At 40.8% G+C, this 10,708-nt stretch overlaps 1 protein-coding gene across 1 annotated transcript in view; it reads right to left on the reverse strand.

Annotated features, from left to right (window-relative positions):
- Nucleotides 1–10,305, reverse strand: part of LOC114449834 (cadherin-6-like) — a 74,800-nt gene extending 64,495 nt beyond the window's left edge. The window contains exon 1 of the mRNA XM_028427669.1: nucleotides 10,232–10,305. The gene's annotated coding sequence lies outside the window, so the exon portion shown is untranslated. The remainder of the gene's footprint in view (nucleotides 1–10,231) is intronic.
- Nucleotides 10,306–10,708: the final 403 nt, after the last annotated feature.

The raw sequence follows: 10,708 nt of genomic DNA on the forward strand, positions 1-10,708 counted from the left end.
TTTAGTGGAGTGTAACGGTTCACAGGAACTGACAAAGCACACAACAGGACATGTACATTGTGGGTCATGTAATCCCTGCCCCCTATCTCTGACCCCTCTACACACATGCACTCATTGGGTGACCCATTCCCAGCAATTACAAAGTCCCCAACCAGCCTAATCCGCTGCACAACCTGAGCTGCTTTAATCTTAACAAAGGAGAGATAATAGATGTTGAAATGTGTGTGTGAGAGAGAGAGAAAGAGATGTGCTTGATTCTGTTGTCCATTCAAGAACTCTTCAGGTTTTACACCCCTGCAAAAGTCCTCATTATGTCTCTCTGTGGGGTTACACGTGTATGCAGGGATAGGAGTATATCCCAGTATGTGTGTGTGTGTGTGTGTGTGTATGAGCAAGAGAGCTCTGATGACTGTTGCCATGTGTATCAACAACAATTAGTGATGGATAGTGTTGTTCGTACCAGATGGTACTTTAGGATTTGCAACGTTATATAACCACAGAGAGAGAAGGCCTGGAGAGGGAGGCGGGGTCAGCAGGACTGAGGAAGATGAGAGACCTGACACATCATGAGCAGCTTTTATCAAACAGCAGCAGGCCTGCTCCCCAGCAGGAGGCAGTTTAGAAAATCGTTGACCTGACATCCTGTATGGTGATGTCACAGGACCTTCCTTTGGTGGGTCCTCTCTGCCAAATATTTTGTTGGTTGCCAAGACCAAACAGAAGAGTCTTCATGCATGATGAGCCAGTGGAATACTTTTATTTTGAAGGACATGCAGCTATAAATGTGTCAATAAAACTAGTGGCAAGTTTATAGCTATTCTATCACAGCTGATCTGCATTTGGAATGTATCATGTGTGACATATTGATCCTTTGGAATATACAACAATCCATTTCACTAGCACCAATTTATCAATTACCATTGATCAAAGTTTTTTTTTAAAAAAAAAACATTTATGTCTTTATAACTGTTATGCACAGAGAAAATATTTTCTTTGTGTGAGATTATCAAGTTAACTCTACATGATCTGATGCAAGTGCTGGTTGGCCTTATATAATGTTCACATTCTAAGTAGAAGTAATATCTATTCTAAAAGGTTGCCCACATACTTAAGACTCAACATATATTTCAGTAAATCTAGTGCAAAAAACAAAGATTATTTTAAGAAAGCAAACAAAGAACTGACATTTACTTGCGACTGGAAAACTCAGCTCTGTGTGTGACTCTTGGTGTGACTTTGTAAAAAAAAGAACTGTGATTTCTTATTTTGTGTGACTGTTTACGAGGGTCTGTAGTGGCGCTCTGTTTGCAGGTCTTTCATTCACAAGGACGTTTTATCATGAGAACTCTTGTTTTATGGCTGCCACAGAGCCGAGAAACAGCAGGAACACACATACACTGAGACAATGCTTTTGTCACTCTCCTCTGGAATGTAGCAGTCCATTACTATGCAAATGAGCAAGCATCTAACCTTGTAAACCACTGTGTGTGTTTACATGAGTGCATAAGGAGCAATGATATGGTTGGGAGGGTGTAAAAAAAAAAAACACACAAGCTTGGTTTGAAGAAAACCTACCAGTTCAGAAGAAAATCTAAAATGTGGACCAATCATTTGCCTTAATTTTCTTACTTCAACAAAAAAGATGCAGCCCCTGGCTTTTTGAATAAATTACACTCTCTTCCTCACTGTTTCCTCTTATTTGAACCCCTCTACAAAGACTGAATTGAATTTGGAGGCAGTTTAGAGGACTGGTGGGAAAGTAGTTACAGAAACCAACATCGAATATTATTATATGCTAAGGCAGCTCCAGCTTCAAGGTCTACTGTCTCTATGTCACGCCAAAGAAGTTACTAATATTAAGCAGCAGAGGTGAGTTGATAATGATGAAGCAATGTTCAACTATTTCAACAGGGTAGCCGCTGCATCAACAAAGGACAAAATACCTAATCACTGTTAATGCACTAAATTAGACTTCATGCATGAAAATACACGTGCATTTAGGAGCAAAAACTCAAGCTGTTAAGAGACCCACACAGACAGCTGGACTGATTAAAATAGGAGTGATCACAGGCCTGTGAGACGGACGACTGAAAAATACAGCTGCAATGCCTTCTGTGTAAAAGTGTCATTAGTGTTCATTCTCAAGTATAATGAAGATTGTCATATGCAACCAGCATTTTAGAGATCTAATCAAATGTTACTGTCCCAATGGAGTTGTGAGTTCTCCTACATGTGTGGCAGAGTGAGTACTGAGAGTGTTGGAGTCAATAAAAAAACTAGTACCCAAAACGTGTCATTTGTACGTGATATTTTGTGAAAAAACACCTGCTCCGATTGCACATTTTTTCTGTCGTGTTAAGACAGAATTTGACAGCTGCTCTTGTTACTCCCACATTTTACACTGGATCTTTGAAAAACGTCCACACAATTTGATCTCTTAAAAAAAAATAAAATCACCCTGGCTACTTGTCCAGGGTGAATTTCACCTCTCACCCAGCACATGCTGAAATAGCCTCCAGCCTCGTGCGACCCTGCCTACAATCACTGGAAAATAGACAGATGGATGAAGATCAGTGAGTGGTGGTGGGTGGTGGCTAAAAGAGGAGTATACTGTACAGAACATTATCTTGTGGAGAAGCACTGTATATATATTTTCTGTAGAAGGCCATGGCAAGTGGAGAACTATTGTCCTCAGGGATTAACCCAGCCTGGCACAAAGCAAGCACCAGGCTGCAAAACGGCTTCTCAGGTTAAAAGCTCCAACACTGGCTGAAAGCTGAAAATGAGTCATGAGTCAGTTTATAGATTTTTAACTAAGAAATGGTAAAATATGCACCATTTTAGGATCACAAACCTCAAAAACCAATGCCAGAAAGCAAGAAAAAAGTGACAGACCATTCAGAGCACAGCAATAAAGGAGCTCTTTGAAATACTGCTGCTTTTATTATACACTTTTATCACCGCACTGCACCCTGTCCAATCCAATCCAATGAAAGTAAACCAAAATCAAACAAAGAATAAAACTCAACAACTTAACCTCTGTCTTTGTTCTCCTGTGCATCCAACTGCTCACAGCACCTGAAGACAGCTACTGCAGAGAACAATTAACAGCAGCCGTGGTTCTGTTACGAGAGGGACTCTATTAACGATCAGGTTTGCTTTCAGCCAACATATATGCTTTTTCCTAGGTACTCATGCTCTTCCTTGTACCACCAATTAAAGCAGACAAAGCCTACTAATGAGGAGCACTTTACACCAAACAAACAAGGCATGAGTGTAAAGTTTCCTTCTGTGTGTGTTTGTCTTTTTTTTGATTTACAGTCTGTGAAACCAGATGTAGATAAACATGTGGGTTCTTTTTAGTCATCTCTAAATGTGTTGCAGCTTCTCTTTGAATATAGAGCAGATCTTTTCAAGTGTCACTGTGGAAGTAATCATAGGGTAATTTAATGTTTTCCACTTTTAAAAATCCACTTCACACCTTGTAATTTCCATCGTGTTTTTGTTTTCCACATAAAACAGTTTGGAGATTTTTCAAAACAATACCACCTCAATAACTGCAGCATGTGGTCCTAAGGCATATACCACTGAAAATGTCTTACTGCCTTTTAAGGCCTTTTAAGTGAATGTCAAAATTTGGCTTTGTTATGAACAAGGGCAGCTACAGTGATAATGGAGTCACAACCGAGCAGGGTGAGAAACGAAGCCAGTGCAAAGTGCCAAAAACTGCAGTCCCTTGAGTGCTTGCTTGATGATGGCTATTAAATAGATTAACATTTAAAAGTGGCACAGACCACTAACTTTACTGCCCCTGCTTTCTTGGCAAATATCTGGATGAAAGTTGTAGCCACCATTTGCCCCGTCACTATGTTCTGTGGGCATTTGGTGGCCTGTGCACATGGTTAAGTCTCTTATTATTATGGCTAGTGACTTCTGATACCGACTAGTGCACCACCTAGGTATGCATTGGTATGCATTGGTATGCATTGCATGGACTAGTGTCCATGGTAATAATCATAGTGGAAAAATAATGATCGCACATTTTAGAAAATAAACATGACGACAGCATGTCTTGTTAACAGAACACCCCATGAGGATTACGGCAAGAAAGACTGTGTAATTGGACATCAATTCAGACACGCAAGCTTTAACTTTGGCAGGCAAACCCCATTTGAGCAATGAAAGGGCTCTCCCCTTCACTACAGCATGCATTGGACAGAAACTCTGTCACTGTTGCTGCCCTGCAGATTGCGATCAGACATACAAAACATTATACAGTAACTATCCCTACATATACATGATCTTTGTGCTGCTGAGCAACCAATCAGGTTAAACATTAAACATTTTGACTGTGACTGCTTTAGAATACTCAAAGCCACATTTTAATATTACCAGTGGCAAGTTTCATTTTTACCAGTATCAGTGCAGCTTTAAAGTCTTAAAACTGAGCTTGAAGCAAATAAAAGCTTCTTTCTGTTTACTGGATGTTGACATGTTCCACTTTATTAAATGGTAATATGTCAGAGGCAGTTTCTGCAGCTTTCTGCACAATCCCCAAGAGGCCAAAGAAAAGAGGTAGCATTAAATAATGCGGCCATTAACTGTGCTACACAATGCTACTGAAACACTGGATCAGTTCAAGATGATAGTTTTGAAGCCAGTGGTGGTTACTTTCAGAAGTTCGGTGGCTGTGATAGAGGCTGCTGCCCTCCGAGCTTAAAATGTCTTCAGTTATTCTGTATACTGTCAGTGCAAAAGTGCCTTTGAACCACGCAAAAGCTCGAGTGAAATTATATGTAGTGTTCTTATCATATGCTAGTATTCCCCCTTTCACAGCGAATTTTCTCCATTTTTATTTTTCATACTACTCTTTTTGTTATCCCAGGTTTGCTCTCAGATGCTAATTAGATAGCTTGCAAGTTGAACAAAAAAAGCCTCTCATCTGATTTCAGTCAAAGTGCTAGTGCAGTCTCAAGAATTCCGACATGCCGTCACATCTTTTCATTCTTTCTGACCTGGCTTTGATAAACAGGGATCTACTGTATTTGCAAACACAACACTCTGGGCCCAGAGAGCTGTAATTGGAGGAGCTGTCAAGCCAGCCGAGAGGAAGGCGAAGTTGTCTTCAAACAACAATTTAGCGGCTCTCTTCCAGACAGATGTAGCTGAACACCTGTCAGAAGAAAAGCGTTTTGATGTGAATGCGTTCTGCAGTGTGTTAAAAGCTGTTGCTATTCACATGCACACTAATTTGGGAATTCGCTGCTGCTTTTAGTTACGAACAAGGAGGTGATAGCTGTTATGGTTGTCTTATATAAAAAAAATGTCTGTCTATGTTTCCATGTGATTATACACACTTGTGGTGATGTGGGTGTACAGGTTAGAAAAGCAGACGTGGTCTGATGTCTGTGTCAGCAAATCAACTGGAAAAATGTGCACAGGAAATGTGATTTCTGTGGGAAAAAAGGTGATTTAAAAGGACACAAACATTCACACCTCTCTGCTGCCACACGTCTGTTTCCTTAATCCACTTAATATACCTGACGATGCACCCTGCACCAAATCAGTGTTATCACCTTCCACATACTCCCCCCCTCCCCTCACAGTACACAAAGACCATTGTCAGGGCAGTTGTCAGCCATCAGCGTAAATTAGCACACAGTGCAGTTTGGGGACTCGATTAGCATTCAAAGTTTCTATGTTTAAATGTGTGCGAGTAGTTGCTCTTTCAGATGACATCATGTAATAATGGCTTTAATAGGACTGTCCGCTCCATCTGATAACACACTTCTTTGTCTGGAAGATGCAGTAGCTCCCTCTGGTGAACTCGCCAACAGCTTGAGTAACTGGCAGCATTCCAAGTGTGCTGCTGTATAATATATTTTCTACAACATACACTTGAAGAAGAAGAAGCTGTCACAATCAAGGGCTAAACATTTGATAACGTAAATGCAGTATCACTTGTGTATTTGACTCATCAACATCTTCACACATGAGCAGATTTCATCAATTTTGGTTAGAGCTTTGCTCCATAATTTCACACAAAAAGCTGTCACTCAAGGAAACGCTGCATTCATTTGAGTGATTCAGGACACGTCATCTTACTTTTGACATTAAAACTACATAAAGGTTGCTAGGTAAAGATCGTCTAGATGAATAACCAAGCAGTGACATCCATAATAAAATTTCTAATGGTGCCTTGAGTGACTCATGGACTTCAACTTCCAACTCACTTGCTCCCAGTGTCTTTGCCAGTATTTTGATAAGCTGGGAGTTGGACTCAATCTCTGCCAACATGGCGACAGTTGTAGCCACCCACACTGACTCAATCAGTCCTTCAGAAACCCACGGTTGATATCGCCAAAGGTTCATCTACGCTTGTTTGCAGTTTACTGTTTCAGAAGATCATACAGACTCTTACAACATTTAACATGGCAACATTTTCTCTCTCTTTGTCATATTTGGTTGTCATGATTACAAGTCTGTCATCACTATATAAATATGACCACAGGTGGGCGCCAGATCACAGATTCTTTTAAATGCCCATATATATATGATGTCCTGTATTTATGTGCTTCAACTTTTCTAAAACCACTTACTTAGCTTTACCCAAGCTTGTTACCTGTCCACAACAGTCTGAGATACAGATGCTCAAAATGCTTATTAATGATAACAGAATTCAAGACTGAAAGACTTATCAGCACTAGAAGTTCAAAGCAAAGCTGTCTTAAATTTTAAAGATGGGATGTGTAAGTGTTAAATGTGTGTCCGCAGCCTAAATAACCCCAGCTTTTTATTTAGTGCTTATCAATTGCCATGGGTAACCCGTTTCCCTTGTTGCCTCTGTGTGTGTGGGAAAGTTCACTGCTGATAAAATTGAGGTCACATCCCTGCATTTTCTTATCCTATTCTCATACTTATCGTTGTGTGCTGTTTGCCAGCACCATTACAAAACCCAATTTCTCCTGTCATAGGCCTGTCAGCGTACAGCTTTCATGCACACTGGACTGCATTCCCCTTATTCACAATGTAATTTTTCAGCTCAGTACATCAGCAATTCACCTGTTCAATATCTGTGAACTGTAGAAACTGACTAATAAATAATGCTTTTCTGCACAAGGCGAGCTGTGAGATTCAAGTTATTCTAATCATTTATCTAAATTTTTAAAGAACTGGCCTTCACCAGGTAGCATTGAGTTGAATCACCTTAATCTTTTTTTTTTCTCTTTTTGCTAAGCTGAACATGGCAAGTCATCTTAAACTGTACGCCCTGCTTAAGTGAAAAGCTGAAAAATATCAGTGTTTTCAGCCAAATGAAGGCTGCCCTCCGTCAGCTTAATAAACACATTAGGCTTGCTTCCAAGCCCTAATTTGGAACGACGCTCTAAAATACTTGTTCATTCTGGCTTTTCTGGTCATCTCAGGAGCATTGCTATACTTAGATCCATCCTGAGTTGCAGTGATACAGAGGATTACATGCTTTTATCTCTTCCTGCCTTAACTGCTGCAGTGCCACATTTATTTGCCTTAACCAAAAAAAGAGACCGCCTCCAGTACAGTGAGAGCGCTGAAGCAGCTTTTACCTACAACAAAGAGAGGAGCCCAGTATCCCCCTCTTCTCACCACTGATTTCTGTGGTGATTATGTGCAAATGTTTCCCTGGCCTGTCTTTGTGTTATCTCACTGAACTTTTGACTGCTTAACAGACTCCATACTGCATGACTGACCTGACTGTGACTGTGTTCAGGCTAAAGACTAAAGGTGACTGAGCTTTTGCCATCACGGCTCTTTGGTTTTACTAGCAGTGTATCTTCATCCATAAATCTCTTCCTGACATTCCTCTATTTCCTTCGTTTTTTATTACTGTTTGTGAAGAATTGGAACGGAAATATGACCAAACAAACATCTGGAATCAAAGCACCGGAAGTTGTTTTTATCTTCTTTTTTCTTTCTAAGGTCTACACTGCTTTGTTTGAACTGAAAAAAAGTATTTTATGCTTTTATTTTTTTCCTTTTTTGGGGGGACTGCTTTTCTTTAACTGGTCACTGTAAAACATACATAACAATAGATTTTTCTATATTCAATATAAACATAATGCAGCTCGCCAGAACATTTCTGTCACTATGTGCCTCCAGCAAGGTCCACCGATGACACCTCATGGTTAGCTTTAGATTAGTGACACTTACAGTCAGGACCACCCAGAGATTTGTAACCGGTCTTAAAAAACTGTGTTGCCTTAGAGGGTCTGCTTAAGGCAACAAAGTCCCCCATTGTTAGCATTGAGAAGTGACCATTATGGTCACAAACAATACACCCTGGTACACGGTGGTACTGGGCTGACAAGCTTCCAGGATAAACTTCCAGTCAATGTCAACTGCAACCAAGTGGTAGTCCATTGTCAACAAATGAACAGACAGTGAACATACCTAGGTACATCTAAAAGATTTAGAGGGGAAGGCACTTTACAGGTACATTTAGCATAGTTCCTGGAAAATGTGATTAATATTTATAGGACAGCTGCATTATGGAAAAAAAGTCTGGTGCACTGGATGCAAATGATTCAGCCAAGCTTATAGTTAATAAACTGATAATGTGCTGACCAGTCAGTAGCCTACTTTTAACTCTCGCTCTTGTAAGTGATGGACTGTTAGGCTGCACCGAGGTCACATCTGAGTCAGTGAGGAATGTCTAATGTGAGGACTGACTCAGGCCGTGAAATAGGAATGATGGATGACAGAATAAAGTACATTTCTAAAGGCCTGCTGGGAATCCCCAGGATTCTACAAAGTATAAATCAATAGATCTCAATGAGGGGTCTGGATTAGCAGGTAGGGCTTTGAATTCCAGTGTTTCCACTGTTTAAATCTGGGAGTCTTAGTGGAATATTTTACTACAGCACAACTCTGTTATTGTAGAGTATGATTTAACAAGTCTTTCCATAGCGCTGTGTGTGTGTGTTTCAACTAAGCACACACTAAATCTCTAAAATGTTTTTATTAGCGCTATTTGATTTTCACAGGCTAAAAATAATCAAACTGATCAAATTCATGACATCAAAGCATTTCACATATTTGAAATGTAATACACCTAATGAAATCTTGATTAACCAGTTCAACCATTTTCTGCACACTTGTCACATACATACAACATTTAAGCCACAGCTGCCCAGATGTTTGCGAACCCCACCCAACTAGCTGTCCAAGCAGGTCAAACGAAGCACCGATCAGCCTGATCTGCTGTTTGACCCAAACCTGCATGTCCAGCCACGCATATTAAACAGAAGCTCTCAGCGGGTCAACAAATGCAACACACATAATGATAATTCAGACAGAAAGAGCAAGAAGGTGCCGTGTTGATATGATGACGCTGGATAGGTGAGGATGTTTTATTTTTTTTTTAAATCCACTCACAACAGATAACTCCACAGTGGGGAAGGAGAGAGAGAGAGAGAGAGAGAGAGAGAGAGAGAGAGAGAGAGTTGAAAAGACATGAAAATCAGTCGGAACAAATCAGCATCACTTCATTCTGCTACAGTCTCTCTCTCTCTCTCTCTCTCTCTATGAGAAACCACACTGACTTAAATAGAAGTCTATCACATCATTAATGTTTGAAGATTTTTTCCACTAAGTGAAATCTTCAATATTATACACCAGATTTCGCACCATGTTATTTCTGACAGAAAAAAGCACTGACCTCGCAATAAAGAAAACTTCCCAGACGATGATAGAACGCCTTTCAAACGTAACAGCAACCTGCGCTCTTCTCTTTCTAAACCACTCTAATTCAAACATTTAGCTTAAATAGGCAAAGCCAACTTCCACACAAGTTCTCCCTCTGTACCCCGATAAACTCCAACTTCCACACAAGCAACGGAGAATTCAAAGAAACAACGTGATGGCGAGTGTTCAGTGTAATTATATATATATATATATATAAATTATATTTTTGTCCTCTAAAAACTGCACAGAAAGAAAAACAAATGTGAAATAAAGTTGCAAACTAGCTTAAACTGTTCCGTTATTTTTCAAAGCAAATATCATGAACCCCGAGCTCCGTCCACTTTCATTAACCTGCTACACTTTGACAACGCTCAGTTTCCTCAGTTTTGTTTTTTGTTTTTTAAGAGGAAAAAGTACATAAATAGTACATAAATAAATGTACATGTGGATGGAACTTCCATGTGCTGCGAAGCCGCGGTTAGTATGAGGTGAAAGCAGCAGTGTCACTTACCGCTGTGTGCAGAGGACGGAGCTCTCACATGAACGTACCGCAGACGGAGCGCTGCTCTCCGCGTCTGTCCCCGCTCTGAGGCTGCTCTGGCTCCCTCCCTCTCTCACCACCTCTCCCTCTCTCTCTCTCTCTCTCTCCCGTGCAGACTCGACCTCGCTCTTCCACCCTCCCCTCTCCTTCTCTCCTCCTCCTCCTCCTCCTCTTCATCCTCCTGCCCCCCCCCCACCCCCACCCAAATCCACAAATTGAGGAGTTGAAATGGCTGCTGATTGGTCATTACAGTCCCGCCGGCGATTAAAGGGACGCGCGCGCACACACGCACAAACGCACACACACACACACACACACCCCGGCTCCACCCAGCAGACATGTTTCAATCAGCCTGTATTTTCAGCTGACTGCGTTTTTTCAAGTAGAGCTCTGAAGCCCCCTTTTCAGCAACAAGAACATATGAAATGGCACGTGTTCCTCCTGATT

This window comes from Parambassis ranga, chromosome 17 (assembly GCF_900634625.1).
Source record: "Parambassis ranga chromosome 17, fParRan2.1, whole genome shotgun sequence".
NCBI lineage: Eukaryota > Metazoa > Chordata > Actinopteri > Ambassidae > Parambassis > Parambassis ranga.